Raw genomic sequence first — 16,130 nt, 5'->3', positions numbered from 1 at the left:
CGTAATTGTGTTGTATTCAAACAGAATTTATACTTGATTAGACTGTGATAAAGTATCTGAGTTAGATTTAGAATGTTGACTATGGAACGTGCATGAAGTTTTGTCCAGTCTGATTCATACTGAACACATGCACACTTACAATTTGAAAATACTAAATCAAATTAAGAATTCCTAAGGATATGTGTAGAGCGTTATTCTGTACAGACTGCAGCATCAATCAGAATCTGCCTTTTTCTCTGCCCATTTCAGTTTTAAATCTTTTGTTTTCAGCACTGAGTTTTTAATACTATTTCGTGTGTCTTATACTTATTCAGCTCTAGTTTTCAGTTCTGTGTGATGATACGAATTTATGTTCATAGTTAGTGAGAAATAAGCAAAAATTTTTATTCATCATATTTGTTTGCCTTTCTGATACATACAATAAGAAACCTTCCATGTAACATATATATGGATCCATTCTCTTAAAAGCAATATGAAAACATATAACAAATTACCTGCTGTCACTCAATAAGTGGTACTTAATTTAAAACAGCACTAATAGTTATTGATTTGCATTCACTACTGTAAGTGAGTCCCAGGTATTTTGCACGCAATGTGAATTTTCACACATGAATGTTATTCGTCCATGAGCCACAGATGAGCACCAAGATACCTCATTTACTTTTTTGATACAGCCCAGAATACAACATGAAAGAAAATTGCAACAATTTAACAACATTGCAGAGCGTCCAATAAATATTTGTTTAAGTGTAATTTTTTTGTTTCTTCTCTTAAGCTTAACCTCTTTCAATTGATGTAAACTTCTTACTAGCTATGCTGTACTAAATTAGATGCCAGCGAGTTAACCATAGCAAATGTTTTGTTAAAAGCTGTAAAATCTTTTAACTCTGGTAAGCAGTTTAGAGAGAAAACAATGGAGTCGCTCACAAGAATGACAGTAATTGGCAGCACTCGCTGTTTTATCATTCTTGAATGATCCTTATAATGTTTCACAATAGCAAAATAATCACAGCACACCTTCAGTGGCTTTACATAGTGTATCCCTAACGTGTCTTACTGTTAATATATTTTAGTGTATATTTGTCTACAGCTTCTTTAGAAACCATTACTACATGTCATTTATTACAATAACTGTGATGTACACATGTTCCATGATTATTTTTTTCAGAAAACCAAGATAAGCCTACAATAACTCAGCAGGCAGCAGAGGAACATCAACATGGATCACACGAAAGTGTGCAAGAAATACAACACAAAAATAAAGATGTTGCATCACTTTCCACCCAGGCTAATGTTGCCACTAGCACAGAGGAAATGGATCGTTTGGATATGGATGGTCTGAATACTGATGAAAATATCATTCATGATGACGACTATGTAATTTTTGATAACTACATGTTTATGATTTTGATATTTGTGCTTTGCTTATTCGAGTTACTGAGTTAAAAAATCTAAGTAAAATGTTCATGTTCAACATCAAACATATGAAAAAGAATTGCTATGTTACTATAATTTCAACAGAGTGCATCACTGTTCGATGAATAAGCTTAATATCGAAACTCATATTGGAGCTATAACAGTAGTCAGATTATTTTTATTGAACAGTTACTGTAGTTAGAAGAAATAATTACACAAATTATAACTGAAAACAGAAGTACATCTTTTGGTTGAATTACATTCTTGTAATCGTTTGATGTGGTAAATCATATCTGACTTAGATATCTGTGTCATTTATACAATACAATTCGATATGATTGATGAATCATCAATTTATTGGTCGGTACTAATGGCTTGTAGAATTTTTTTGAAAATTAAGTTGAGAATGGAGAAAGGGTGTCAGACCCATTTTATAGAGTGTGAAGAATGAATTCTTAGCTCCTTTACCACTTGCAGTATCATACATGATTGTCAATTGTGCTTTTTATAGTATACTTCAGCATATTGAGCAATTTCTGGTTAGATAATGATACATTTGTTGGGGTGTGTTTTTCTCTAATTATATTGCATGCATATTGCTACATCTCCTAAAACACATAACTAATGAAATTTTTCTGCAAAGAAGTTCTAGTTGATAACTTTTCTATGTGTTTCTAAAAAATTAATGTGCTTTACACCTGTACTTCTACAAGTATGCTAAGAATTTGTAAAATGTATAGTTTTATACTCATATACATAAATAAAGTAGTTATTCTTGATATATTTGTGGAAATACTTATGGAACTGGCAGTTTTACCAGTATAATTATTTTTATAATAAGTTTTTTATGGTAATACAATATTATATCTGTATATTTCCCATTAAATAAAGGATCAATACCTTGAACAAAAATCCTTGTGTGTGATTATTTTCTCAGCATATGCAGATGATTGATATAGAGCAGGTTAATATAGATACTAACATTGTAGGTCCCCTACACTGACGCAGTTTAGTGGAGTGAGGTGTTATGATATATGCTAATGAAAGTATTTTGCACATTATTTATTTCATTCTGAACAAAAATTAAATTTATCTTAAAGTGTTATGATGAACATAGTGTCAAGATTTTCCGAAGTACTGACTAAAGTTATACACAGTACGTTTCTTACTTAACCAAAACAGAGATAAAAAAGTTCAGAGGCAGCTAGTAATGTTACTCTGTCAGAGTATTTCTGGAAACTTTTTGCAGGTTTGTCTTCACATCTGCAATACATACTTTATGCATGTATATATAAAATAAAAAATGTCTTTTTTCAGTGGTGTACCTATTATGAAGAATAAATGCAGTTTTTCTTATATTGGGGTGTTTACAACATTCAGGAAAAATCAAAAGAAGTAATATTTCATTAGATAATTTAAACACAAAAAAAAATTTGACCAATATTCATGACAGAAAAATAATGTCATTTGTACACTAGTTTATCAGTTTTTATTCTTTAGTAATTGTCATTAATCTAATGCTGAAAAAACGTATTACAATACATATGTTTCTTTGTGATTCACTACACACAAAATATTCAGTCTGTGTAGCTGGGCAGTCACGAGGACCCATGTTCAATACTGAGTTCTGGCAGGGATTATTGTTTGCTGAGAGGTCTGGAGCAAGGTACTCTCAGCTTTGTGGGTTTTATAGAGGAGCTACCTGAATAAAACATACCGACTCCAAGGTCTAGAAATCCATCACACACCGCATCCAAATAATATCATTTGGCAGAAGAAGACACAGCAGGCAGTCGACATTGTGTGGTTATCTGAGTGTGACTGCGGAATAACTTTTCGCTCAAAGTAATTAAAATTAATGTATATATGTACATAAAGTAGAATTATAAAATAAATAGATATCCAGCACAATAACTAATCTCTTCTAGAGCAAATTTATAAATAGAAGAGATATGTATTTTACGTTCTTGTGTAGCTGGAAAGAAAATTCATGCACTCCGATTTTTACAAAATTATCCTCCCCTGTAACAATGAAACCAACCAGCATTTCGTAGTGAGATGCAGTGTACAGTGTGCAGCATTTTACCTACAGCAGTATATCAACTGCATTGTAGCCATTCATTTTCTTAAACTGTAAGACTGTGTTCAGTGCTTAGAAATGTGTAAGTATGGTACATGATCAGTTAAAAGGCAGATGCTTAATGCGTTACAATGTCCTGAAATTAACATATCTGTCGCATAAAAATCAAATAATATCTAGGTTAAATGAAATTTCAGGTGGTGAGGTCTTAGACCAGTCCTAGTTGTTTTTAAATATATGCAGATATGATCCAATGTAACTCGCGCAATTTTAGATGAATATTTCTGACAATTTCAGTATTGTTACAAGCTACATATAACTGTTTCCTCCATTAATCTCAGGGTAAATCGAATCCATTAGCAATAGTAAAATATATGAGAGATATCGTATGTGAGTGACATTTTCCTCCACTCTCGTACATTTCTTCAAAGTCTCAAGTACGGGTTTCCATTTTGGGCGTAAACAGTAGAAGGGGGTTACTGCTGCTTCTGGGTCGAGAGCTCTGCTCTCTGCACCAGGATTTCTGGAATCAGTAACATGACCATCAGCATTCCCGGAGTTCCCCCAACTCCCCCCAACCCACAGACAATGACACGAACTACGTGCAACAAGCCAATTACTCTTGGGCCACAGAGTCAAGGAGAACTGATGTTTTGGCCAATGGTGTGAAAGTTCAACCCCTCCCCCCCACCGTTCTAGCATTTTATTTTCCATAATTCACGTGCACGAGCACCGTAATTTTCCGTCAGTACTTTATCCAGTACGGAACGTCTCCAGCAGTAGCATCAGTCAGCTGGGAAGAAGAAGTTTTACAGTTAGTATTTGTCAGTACTTTTTGTTACAACAATATGGTTACTATTAGCAGAGCCCATCACTTTGTGTGTGCACGTCACAACACTCCAATGCCGCATGAGGGCAGCAGCTACCGCTGTATTACTTCCGGGCACAAGTTAGAGAATTACTGCATGTGCATTTTACGAACACACTGACGTATTGTGATAAATTAATAACGTTATGACATTTCTATCCCGCCTGGATAGGCAGTGCGTGGATCGGCTCCTGTGAATTACTTCTGTAATATAGGCCGAGAGTGAAGGAAGCAAGTAGGAGCAGGAGAGGTGAAGCACTTTGGTACTGCACGTAACTTCAACACTTTTTACTTGAGTCAACAACACAAGTAAATACCAAAGACATACATAACTTTGGCTGGCTCAGGAAGCAAAGACAGTTGCACTCGCGCTACGAGAAAGATCGGGAAAAGAAGGACAGGCAAAAGTTAGTAGAGATTCGTGCTGCAAAAAGAACCATGCGCGAAGCATACAACCACTGCCACCGTCATACCTTAGCAAAAGATCTAGCTGAAAACCCAAGGAAATTCTGGTCTTACGTAAAATCGGTAAGAGGGGCGAAGGCTTCCATCCAGTCACTCACTGATCAGTCTGGCCTGGCAACGGAAGACAGCAAAACAAAATCTGAAATTTTAAATTTAGCATTTGAGAAATCTTTCATGGAGGAGGATCGTACAAACATACCGCCGTTTGAGTCTCATACAGATTCCCGCATGGAGGACATAGTGATAGACATCCCTGGTGTTGTGAAGCAGCTGAATGGATTGAAAATAAACAAATCGCCAGGTCCTGATGGGATTCCAATTCAGTTTTACAGAAAGTACTCTACTGCATTGGCTCCTTACTTAGCTTGCATTTATCGCGAATCTCTTGTTCAACGTAAAGTCCCGAGAGACGGGAAAAAAAGCACAGGTGGCGCCTGTATATAAGAAGGGTAGATGGACGGATCCTCAAAATTACAGACCAATATCCTTGACATCGGTTTGTTGCAGGATTCTCGAACATATTCTCAGTTCGAAAACAATGAATTTCCTTGAGACAGAGAAGCTTTAGAAAGCATCGCTCCTGCGAAACGCAACTCGCCCTTCTTTCACATGATAGCTTGCGAACCATGGATGAAGGATATCAGACGGATGCCATATTCCTTGACTTCCGGAAAGCGTTTGACTCGGTGCCCCACTGCAGACTCCTAAGGTACGAGCATATGGGTTTGGCTCCCAAATATGTGAGTGGCTCGAAGACTTCTTAAGTAATAGAACCCAGTACGTTGTCCTCGATGGTGAGTGTTCATCGGAGGTGAGGGTATCATCTGGAGTGCCTCAGGGAAGTTTGGTAGGTCCGCTGTTGTTTCCTATCTACATAAATGATCTTTTGGATAGGGTGGATAGCAATGTGTGGCTGTTTGCTGATGATGCTGTGGTGTACGGGAAGGTGTCGTCGCTGAGTGACTGTAGGAGGGTACAAGATGACTTGGACAGGATTTGTTATTGGTGTAAAGAATGGCAGCTAACTCTAACTATAGATAAATGTAAATTAATGCAGATTAATAGGAAAAAGAATCCCGTAATGTTTGAATACTCCATTAGTAGTGTAGCGCTTGACACAGTCGCGTCGACAAAATATTTGGGCGTAACATTGCAGAGCGATATGAAGTAGGACAAGCATGTAATGGCAGTTGTGGGGAAGGCGGATAGTCGTCTTCGGTTCATTGGTAGAATTTTGGGAAGATGTGGTTCATCTGTAAAGGAGACCGCTTATAAAACACTAATACGATCTATTCTTGAGTACTGCTCGAGCGTTTGGGATCCCTATCAGGTCGGATTGAGGTAGGACATAGAAGCAATTCAGAGGCGGTTCAAATAGTTCTGAGCACTATGGGACTTAACATCTGTGGTCATCAGTCCCCTAGAACTTAGAACCACTTAAACCTAACTAACCAAAGGACATCACACACATCCATGCCCGAGGCAGGATTCGAACCTGCGAACGTAGGTGTCACGCGGTTCCAGACTGAAGCGCCTAGAACCGCACGGCCACACCGACCGGCTCAGAGGCGGGCTGCTAGATTTGTTACTGTTAGGTTTGATCATCACGCGAGTGTTACGGAAATGCTTCATGAACTCGGGTGGGAGTATCTGGAGGAAAGGAAGCGTTATTTTCGTGAATCGCTACTGAGGAAATTGAGAGAACCAGCATTTGAGGCTGACTGCAGTACAGTTTTACTGCCGCCAACTTATATTTCGCGAAAAGACCACAAGGATAAGAGAGATTAGGGCTCGTACAGAGGCAAATAGGCAGTCATGTTTCCCTCGTTCTGTTTGGGCGGGGAACAGGGAGAGAAGATGCTAGTTGTGGTACGAGGTACCCTCCGCCACGCACCGTATGGTGGATTGCGGAGTATGTATGTAGATGTAGGTCTGAAGCTGTAGTCCATGTCTAATCTAATACAAAGTCTCAATAGCAAGCTAGCCCACTCAGTAGTCGAAGTGATATTTCAGGCCGTCTGCTCTTGATGAAATGGGCAGAAATCTAGACGGCACTCGCTGAGCTCCATAGCTTAGGCCAGAGGGCGCTGTAGTCGGTGTAGTTAGTCTTCTGTCGTAGTGCCAACTTACGAGAGCGTGCACCTACGTTGTGGCTTCGTAACTATCGACGCCACACCCCTCTCCCCTGAAATGGGGAATAAGGTTTCCGACGGCGGGGAAAGGGGCCCAGGGGCGGCGCAATTGAGGAGGCGGACAGCTGAACTGCCAGGACGTGCTGCCCACCCACGTCACCGAATTACTCGCGAGGGGGCGAGGAAAACGCCCCTTGCAAAACCTGTCCGGGACGTGCACCGCCACTGGGTATGCTCAGATCAAGAGACGGAGAAACAACCTCTACGGGCGGGAGCGGCGCGACGTCAGCCTCAGCTTCCATCGGCTCCGGCACCGCGGGGGAACACGAGGCGACGACAGGCAGAGGTGGGGCCGTGGCGGCACCGCGAGGTGCCCGTCCAGCGCGGCAGACCGGACTGGCGGCGCAGACACGGGCGCCCGTACTGTAGGCGCTAGTGGCGGAGGCACCATCGGTAGAGTCGCCGGCTGTAGCAGCGAAGCCACGAAGCATCCAATTCTGAAGGAAAAGAACCAGCGGCAGAAAACCGAGGACGGCACAGACGGATCTGGTCCTGGTGTCGCTTGACAGTGCCGGAGGGACCAGAAATTACAAATAAGGCGCGGCCGAGCTGGAGAAGACTGCGCCCTTGCTCCCAGCACTGCCTGCCAGAGAAAACATGATACAGAACCAAATCGTGAGCCGCCAAGCCAGAACGAGGCGAAGCAGTGGGAGCGTGCAGCGGCGGGTGCTGTTGCGCTTAGGCTGTCGCGTCTTTCATGCTAGCCGCCTGCCCCTGAACAATGGGTTCCACGGTGCGCGTTTCCCACTGTTTGGCCGATTGTTCCGTACCAAAGTCTACCAAATTCTGCAAATTGTTGCCTTCAATAATTTTATCAAATTTCAATATAAACGACAAATCTCAAATCTAATTAGGATTCCTCCCACTACTTATTCCCGCTAACGTAACGACCTGTTCGTTACCAGAACTTTGTTACGAGATTTGCACAACGCAAAATTCGTGTCCAGAACTACCTCAAATCCGAAGATTGTCCTGTCACCAGGTCGCCACGTGTAACCTCCCCCTCACTTATCGACCTTAACGACAGTGAAAAATTAAACCACGTGCACCTGATGGAAATTTGGGAAAAGCAATCGACATCGATGTTAATTAGTCGGTAAAGAGGGAGGAAAGGGTTACATCTAAATGAAAGGAAAAATGCAAATGAAATTGGTGGAATTAATTTTGAGAAAAGGGTAAAATTAATAAAGTAAATGTGCGGTCGTTACGTTAACAATTAATTGGCGTTAATTAGATATTTGAGATTTGGGGAAAATTACGGTCGACAGTCCTATGTACAACTACTATAATAACTGAAAATGAAAGATTAATGCACATATAATTAGCGCTAAAAGCGTGGCAACTGAAGGTTGACACGTGTTGTGTGAAAACTGAATGCTCGTCAGAAGTAATAAAATTTCGCTACACTCTGACTCACTTTAGCAAAAGAATTAATAAAACCGGAAAATTGAAAGTTAATTTAGTGATTGAATTTAATAGAGAACTTTGTTCTGAAGCACTACGAAATTCAATAAAGTAAGGTTAGTCTTTGGCTACCTCAACAATCGTTTCAAAAGCTACTTGAATCTACGCAATTTAGAAATAAGAGATTTAACTTTAAACTTGAATTAAATGATTCTGAACAATTAACAATAGTAAAATTTAGTATGTACCAAGCTGAGCCGCAGTCACAGGTAAGCTAAAATATGCTAACAAAACTCGCACTCTTAATTTGTGCTTGTGTAACCTAAATATTGTAGCCAGCTATGAATACTTTAACTGAACTTTGAAATTAAAGCAGTGAAATGGAATGATATTACTTTAATGCTGGCGTTTGAATTTCAACTACACTCGGGTTCATTCCGGAAAAGGAAGGGAGCATGCTTGGTATTGCAATTGGGACAATGAGCAACAAAGGTTCATGCTATATTGCTGTAATTTTGTGACACGAATTGACCAGTTTGAAAAGCTGAGGTCTGCCATACAGTTCTAAAAATTTACGTGCTTCCAGTCTTCCTTGTTGGTTGATTGAAGGTTTGAAGTCGTCGATCGAGGAGGTGGCGACAGTCACTCATTGTCAGCCGTCGCTGTTGCAGAAGCTTGATGTTTGTGCGCCTTCTTCTCGACACGGTCACCAGGCGAAACGGGCTCTTGATGTGCGCCAGCTAATGCTTCCCGTCCGCAACACCATGTCAGAAACTATCACAGCAAGTCGAGCGCAATTACATGCTCCCAAACCCCGAAAGCGCGGCAACTCGCGGGAGCGTCACACAACACCCCTGCTCCACCGCCCTACTCCAGCCAGACGCCCTCTGCAATAGCGGCCGATGTGCACGGCCATGTAGCAGTTCCATTGCGGAATGGGCGCCGCGTGGCTGGGAGCGATATGAAGCATGTAAAGTCCATAGCACGTGCTCGCAAGAGATCGTGGTGCGCACCTTGTTCATCTGCGACTTAAGCGTACACACAAAGCGTTCAGCCTCACCGTTCGACTTGGGGTGGAATGGGGCTGAGGTCAGATGGCGAATGCCATTAGCAGCACAGAACTCTTCAAACTCCGAGGACACAAATTGGGGGCTATTGTCGGAGACAATGACTTCAGGCAGGCCCTCAATGCAAAAAATAGACGTCAAAGTCCGAATAGTACTGGCAGATGTGGTAGAAGACATAGGTACAGTAAAAGGAAGGTTGATGTAAGCAGCCGGCTGGAGTGGCCGAGCGGTCTGAGTTATTCGAATAGCCCCTCTTACTCTTATGAATTTGTTTGGCTACTTATTTAAATTGATCAATTAATTAACCTCACTGGCTGTGGTGGCCAAGCGGTTCTAGGCACTACAGACTGGAGGTGCGTGACCGCTGCGATCGCACGTTCGTATCATGCCTCGGGCATGGATGTGTGTGATGTCCTTAGGTTAGTTAGGTTTAAGTAGTTCAGTGCTCAGAGCCATTTGAACCATTTTGCTGTAAGCATCAATGACTATCAACCAGTGGGTGTTCCAGAAACGACCCTCAAAATCAATATGAACGCGCTGCCAAGGCGCAGTAGGAGTCGGCCAAGCAAAGAAGTGCTGGCGGGGAGCAGATTGGTGCTCCGTGCAAGAGCGACAATTAACAAGCAAATTCTCAATTTGGTTATCAATACCGACCCAAGTGCAGTGACGACACGCTAATTGCTTTGTCCGCACTATACTCCAAAGACTAGCGTGCAGTAAGCGGAGGATTTCCGATTGCAATGAACGAGGTACAACCACACGAGACTGATCATTGCCAGTTAGTAACAAAATAACACCGTGGTGTACAGATAAGTTGGGACGTTGCGCAAAGTAACATTGAACAAGGGGATCACTAACCTGCATAGCAGATGGAGGCCATTGAGTACGAATATACTGCAAAACAATCTGCAAAGAAACATGGCGGCTGTCGTGGTAGCAATGCGACGAAAATATACTGGAAAACGATCAGCCAAATTGTTATCTTGGGAGTCAGCGAACATGCATTACAATTCGGAAGAATCAAATACTTTGTCAGGACCGATAGGCAGAAGAGGCAAATCATCGGCAATGCCATGCTGGGCCGTAGGCCGAAACTAAATTTCATAACTGTAGTTAGACAAAAACAAAGACCAACGTTGCAACTTTTGTGTGGTACGGGCTGGAACTGGCTTTTTCGGGTGAAACAACGACGTCAAAGGCTTATGGTCGTTGACCAAATGGAACTTGCGACCGAACAAAAAGTCGTGAAAATTGGTCACTCCATATACAATAGCTAAATCTTCTTTCTCAATCTGAGAACAGTTTTGCTGGGCAGAAGTGAGCAATGTAGACGCAAAAACGATCGACAGAATTAATATGGAGCGGGAGAACCGCTCCGACGCCGTGACAAGATGCATCGACAGCCAAAACAACTGGTTTGGAGGGATCGAAAGACCAAACAAAAGGAACGTTCTTACGCCGAAGGCAATGCAAAGGCACAGCAGTGTGTGCTGCATGTGGTATAAAACGAAAATAATATGTAATTTTGCCTAACAGAGACTGAAATTCCTTCAAGTTCCTGGGTGCTGGCAATTCCCTAATCGCACGGAGATGTGATGGTGAGGGGTGCATTCACTGCCCGTTAATGATATGCCCTAAATACTGAATATCAGTTTGAAAAAAAATTGCACTTTTTGCTGTTACACTTGAGTCCTGCCTGCAAAAGTACAGTACATAATTCAATCAAATTCTGCAGATGCTCGTCAGGAGTGCGATCTGATACCACAATATCGTCCAGATAATTGGAACAACCAGGAACAGCGGCACACAACTGCTGCCAGTGAGACTGAAAAATAGCAGGACTCGAAGCACTACTGAACGGAAGGCGGCGAAACTTTAACAATCCAAGGTGAGTTGTTTTTGTTGTGGTCTTCAGTGCTGAGACTGGTTTGATACAGCTCTCCATGCTACACTATGCTGTGCAAGCTTCTTTATCTCCCAGTACTTACTGCATCTTACATCCTCCTGAATCTGCTTAGTCTATCCATCTCTTGGTCTCCCTCAACGATTTTTACCCTCCACGCTACCCTCTAATACTAAATTTGTGATCCCTTGATGCCTCAGAACATGTCCTACCAACCGATCCCTTCTTCTCGTCAAGTTGTGCCACAAACTTCTCTTCTCCCCAATCCTATTCAATACCTCCTCCTTAGTTATGTGATCTACCCATCTAATCTTCAGCATTCTTCTGTAGCACCACATTTCGAAAGCTTCTATTCTCTTCTTGTCCAAACTATTTATCGTCCATGTATCACTTCCATACATGGCTACACTCCATACAAATACTTTCAGAAACGACTTCCTGACACTTAAATCTATACTCGATGTCAACAAATTTCTCGTCGCAGAAACGCTTTCCTTGCCATTGCCAGTCTACATTTTATATCTTCCCTACATCGACCATCATTAGTTATTTTGCTCCCCAAATAGCAAAACTCCTTTACTACTTTAAGTGTCTCATTTCCTAATCTAATTCCCTCAGCATCACCCAAGTTAACTCGACTACATTCCATTATCCTCGTTTTGCTTTTGTTGATGTTCATCTTATACCCTCCTTTCAAGACATCGTCCATTCCGTTCAACTGCTCTTCCAAGTCGTTTGCTGTCTCTGACATAATTACAATGTCATCGGCGAACCTCAAAGTTTTTATTTCTTCTCCATGGATTTTAATTCCTACTCCGAAGTTTTCTTTTGTTTCCTTTAGTGCTTGCTCAATGTACAGATTTAATAACATTGCGGATAGGCTACAACCCTGTCTCACTTCCTTCCCAATCACTGCTTCCCTTTCATGCCCCTCGACTCTTATAACTGCCATCTGGTTTCTGTACAAATTGTAAATAGTCTTTCGCTCCCTGTATTTTACCCCTGCTACCTTTAGAATATGAAAGAGAGTATTCCAGTTAACATTGTCAAAAGCTTTCTCTACGTCTACAAATGCTAGAAACGTAGGTTTGCCTTTTCTTAATCTAGCTTCTAAGATAAGTCGTAGGGGCAGTATTGCCTTCCGTGTTCCAATATTTCTGCGGAATCCAAACTGATCTTCCCCGAGGTCGGCTTCTACTAAATTTTCCATTCGTCTGTAAAGAATTCGCTTTAGTATTTTGCAGCTGTGACTTATTAAACTGATGGTTCGGTAATTTTCACATCTGTCAATACCTTCTTTCTTTGGGATTGGAATTATTATAGTCTTTTTGAAGTCTGAGGGTATTATACCTGTCTCATACATCTTGCTCACCATATTGAAGAGTTTTGCTAGGACTGGCTCTCCCAAGGCAGTCAGTAGTTCTAATGGAATGTTGTCTACTCCCGGGGCCTTGTATCGACTCAGGTCATTCAGTGCTCTGTCAAACTCTTCACGCAGTATCGTATATCCCATTTCATCTTCATCTACATCCTCTTCCATTTCCATAACATTGTCCTCAAGTAAATCATCCTTGTATAGACCCTCTGTACGGGGTGTTACAAAAAGGTACGGCCATACTTTCAGGAAACATGCCTCACAAACAAAGAAAGAAAATATGTTATGTGGACATGTGTCCGGAAACGCTTACTTTCCATGTTAGAGCTCATTTTACTACTTCTCTTCAAATCACATTAATCATGGGATGGAAACACACAGCAACAGAACGTACCACCGTGACTTCAAACACTTTGTTACAGGAAATGTTCAAAATGTCCTCCGTAAGCAAGGATACATGCATCCACCCTCCGTCGCATGGATTCCCTGATGCGCTGATGCAGCCCTGGAGAATGGCGTATTGTATGACAGCCGTCCACAATACGAGCACGAAGAGTCTCTACATTTGGTACCGGGGTTGCGTAGACAAGAGCTTTCAAATGCCCCCATAAATGAAAGTCAAGAGGGTTGAAGTCAGGACAGGGTGGAGGCCATGGAATTGGTCCGCCTCTACCAATCCATCGGCACCGAATCAGTTGTTGAGAAGCGTACGAACACTTCGACTGAAATGTGCAGGAGCTCCATCGTGCATGAACCACATATTGTGTTGTACTTGTAAAGGCACATGTTCTAGCAGCACAGGTAGAGTATCCCGTATGAAATCATGATAACGTGCTCCATTGAACGTAGGTAGATGAAACTAAAATCAGCTCTAACATGGAAATTAAGCGTTTGCTGACACATGTACACATAACATCTTTATTTGTGTGTGAGGAATGTTTCCTGAAAGTTTGGCAGTACCTTCGTGTAACACCCTGTATACCTCTTCCACCTTTCTGCTTTCCCGTCTTTGCTCAGAACTGGGTTTCCATCTGAGCTCTTAATATTCATACAAGTGGTTCTCTTTTCCCCAAAGATCTCTTTAATTTTCCTGTAGGCAGTATCTATCTTACCCTAGTGAGATAAGCCTCTACATCCTTACATTTATCCTCTAGCCATCCCTGCATAGCCATTTTGCACTTTCTGGTGATCTCATTTTTGAGACATTTGTATTCCTTTTTCCCTACTTCATTTACTGCAATTTTAAATTTTCTCCTTTCATCAATTGAATTCAATATTTCTTCTGTTACCCAAGGATTTCTACTAGCCCTCGTCTTTTTACCTACTTGATCCTCTGCTGCCTTCACTACTTCATCCCTCAGAGCTATCCATTCTTCTTCTACTGTACTCCTTTCCCCCATTCCTGTCAATTGTTCCCTTATGCTCTCACTGAAACTCTGTACAACCTCTGGTTCTTTAGATTAGATTAGATTAGTTTTCGTTCCGTAGATCCTTGTTGAGGAGATCCTCTTGGATGTGGAACATGTCACCTTTTTTTATTTTTTATTTTTATTTTTTAAGCTAAAATAACAATACTAATAGTATAAATATATACAACACATCATTTGTTTCTATTAAAAAATTCGTCAATGGAGTAGAAGGAGTTGGCCACTAGTAAGTCTTTCAGGCTCCTTTTAAACTGATCTCTATTTGTAACTAAACTTTTTATGTTTGCTGGCAAATTATTGAAGATGAGTGTTCCTGAGTAGTGGACCCCTTTTTTAACTAAAGTAAGTGCTTTTAAGTCCTTGTGCAGATCATTTTTGTTCCTGGTATTGTATGTATGAACTGAGCTGTTTTCTGGAAAAAGAGATATATTATTTAGGACAAATATCATTAAGGAGTAAATATACTGAGAGGCAGTAGTTAGTATACCCAGTTATTTGAAGAGGTTTCTAGAAGACGTCCGTGAGTTAACTCCACAAATAATACGTACTACACGCTTTTGGACTCTGAAAACTTTTGTTTGACTTGAAGAGTTACCCCAAAATATTATACCATATGACATTATGGAATGAAAGCAGACAAAGTATGCAAGCTTTTTCACTTTTATGTCGCCTACGTCTGCTAACACTCTAATTGCAAATACAGATTTGTTAAGGCGCTTCTGCAGTTCTGTGGTGTGCTCCTCCCAACTGAATTTATTATAAAGTTGTAATCCCAGGAATTTAAGACTGTCAACCTCTTCTATCTGCTCTTCTTCATACTTTATGCATATGCTTGGTGGAAAGCTCTTACAGGTTCTGAATTGCATATAGTGAGTCTTTTCGAAGTTTAATGTCAGTGAGTTGGCTTTAAACCATTTATTAATATCCATGAAAATATCATTAGCAGATCTTTCTAGAACTACACTCGACATACTATTTATTGCAATACTCGTGTCATCTGCAAACAAAACGAAGTCTGCTTCTGGCAGTGTAACTGATAAGAGATCATTAATGTAGACAAGAAAAAGCAATGGCCCTAAGATGGAGCCTTGTGGGACACCACATGTAATTTCTTCCCATTCTTTTGATGACTGATGACTTAATTCACTAGTCCCTAGCACTGACACCCTTTGTTTCCTGTTAGCGAGGTATGACTTGAACCATTTTGCACCACTGCCTGTGACACCATAGAATTCTAATTTATTTAAAAGGATGTTGTGGTTTACACAGTCGAATGCCTTTGACAAATCACAGAAAACTCCTGCTGCTGGAAACTTGTTATTTAATGAAATTATTTAATGAAATAAGTATAGTTTCACTGTAGGTGTAAATAGCCTTTTCGATATCAGAACCCTTCAGAAATCCAAACTGTGTTCTTGATAATATGTTATTTGTGGTCAGATGGTTGAGAATCTGCCTGTAGATTACCTTTTCTAAAATTTTTGAGAATGCTGGCAAAAGTGAAATCGGTGTGTAGTTTGATGACATCTCTATATCCCCTTTCTTGAATAGGGGCTTAACATCTGCATATTTCAGCCAGTCAGGAAATGTCCCAGTTATAATTGACTGGTTACACAAGTAACTTAGAATTGTACTAAACTCACAAGAACGTGCCTTAATTAACTTTGTTGATATTTCATTGTAACCACCAGAATGCTTTATTTTTAAAGATTTTTTATGGAAGTTATTTCTTTTGGTGATGTGAGTGACATATTCATGTCCCTAAAGCTATTTGTAAGGACTAGTTTCAGATATTCAAGGGCATTATTTACTGATCCTGACAATCCCATTCTATCAGTAACGGATATAAAGTACTTCTTAAATAGGTTTGCCACACTATGCCCATCGGTTAGTGCTATTTGCTCCTGTTCCTTTCTGGTTCTACCAGTCTCCT

The sequence above is a fragment of the Schistocerca gregaria genome, chromosome X (assembly GCF_023897955.1).
Source record: "Schistocerca gregaria isolate iqSchGreg1 chromosome X, iqSchGreg1.2, whole genome shotgun sequence".
NCBI classification, from domain to species: domain Eukaryota; kingdom Metazoa; phylum Arthropoda; class Insecta; order Orthoptera; family Acrididae; genus Schistocerca; species Schistocerca gregaria.
Note: the sequence above shows the minus strand (reverse complement) of the source record.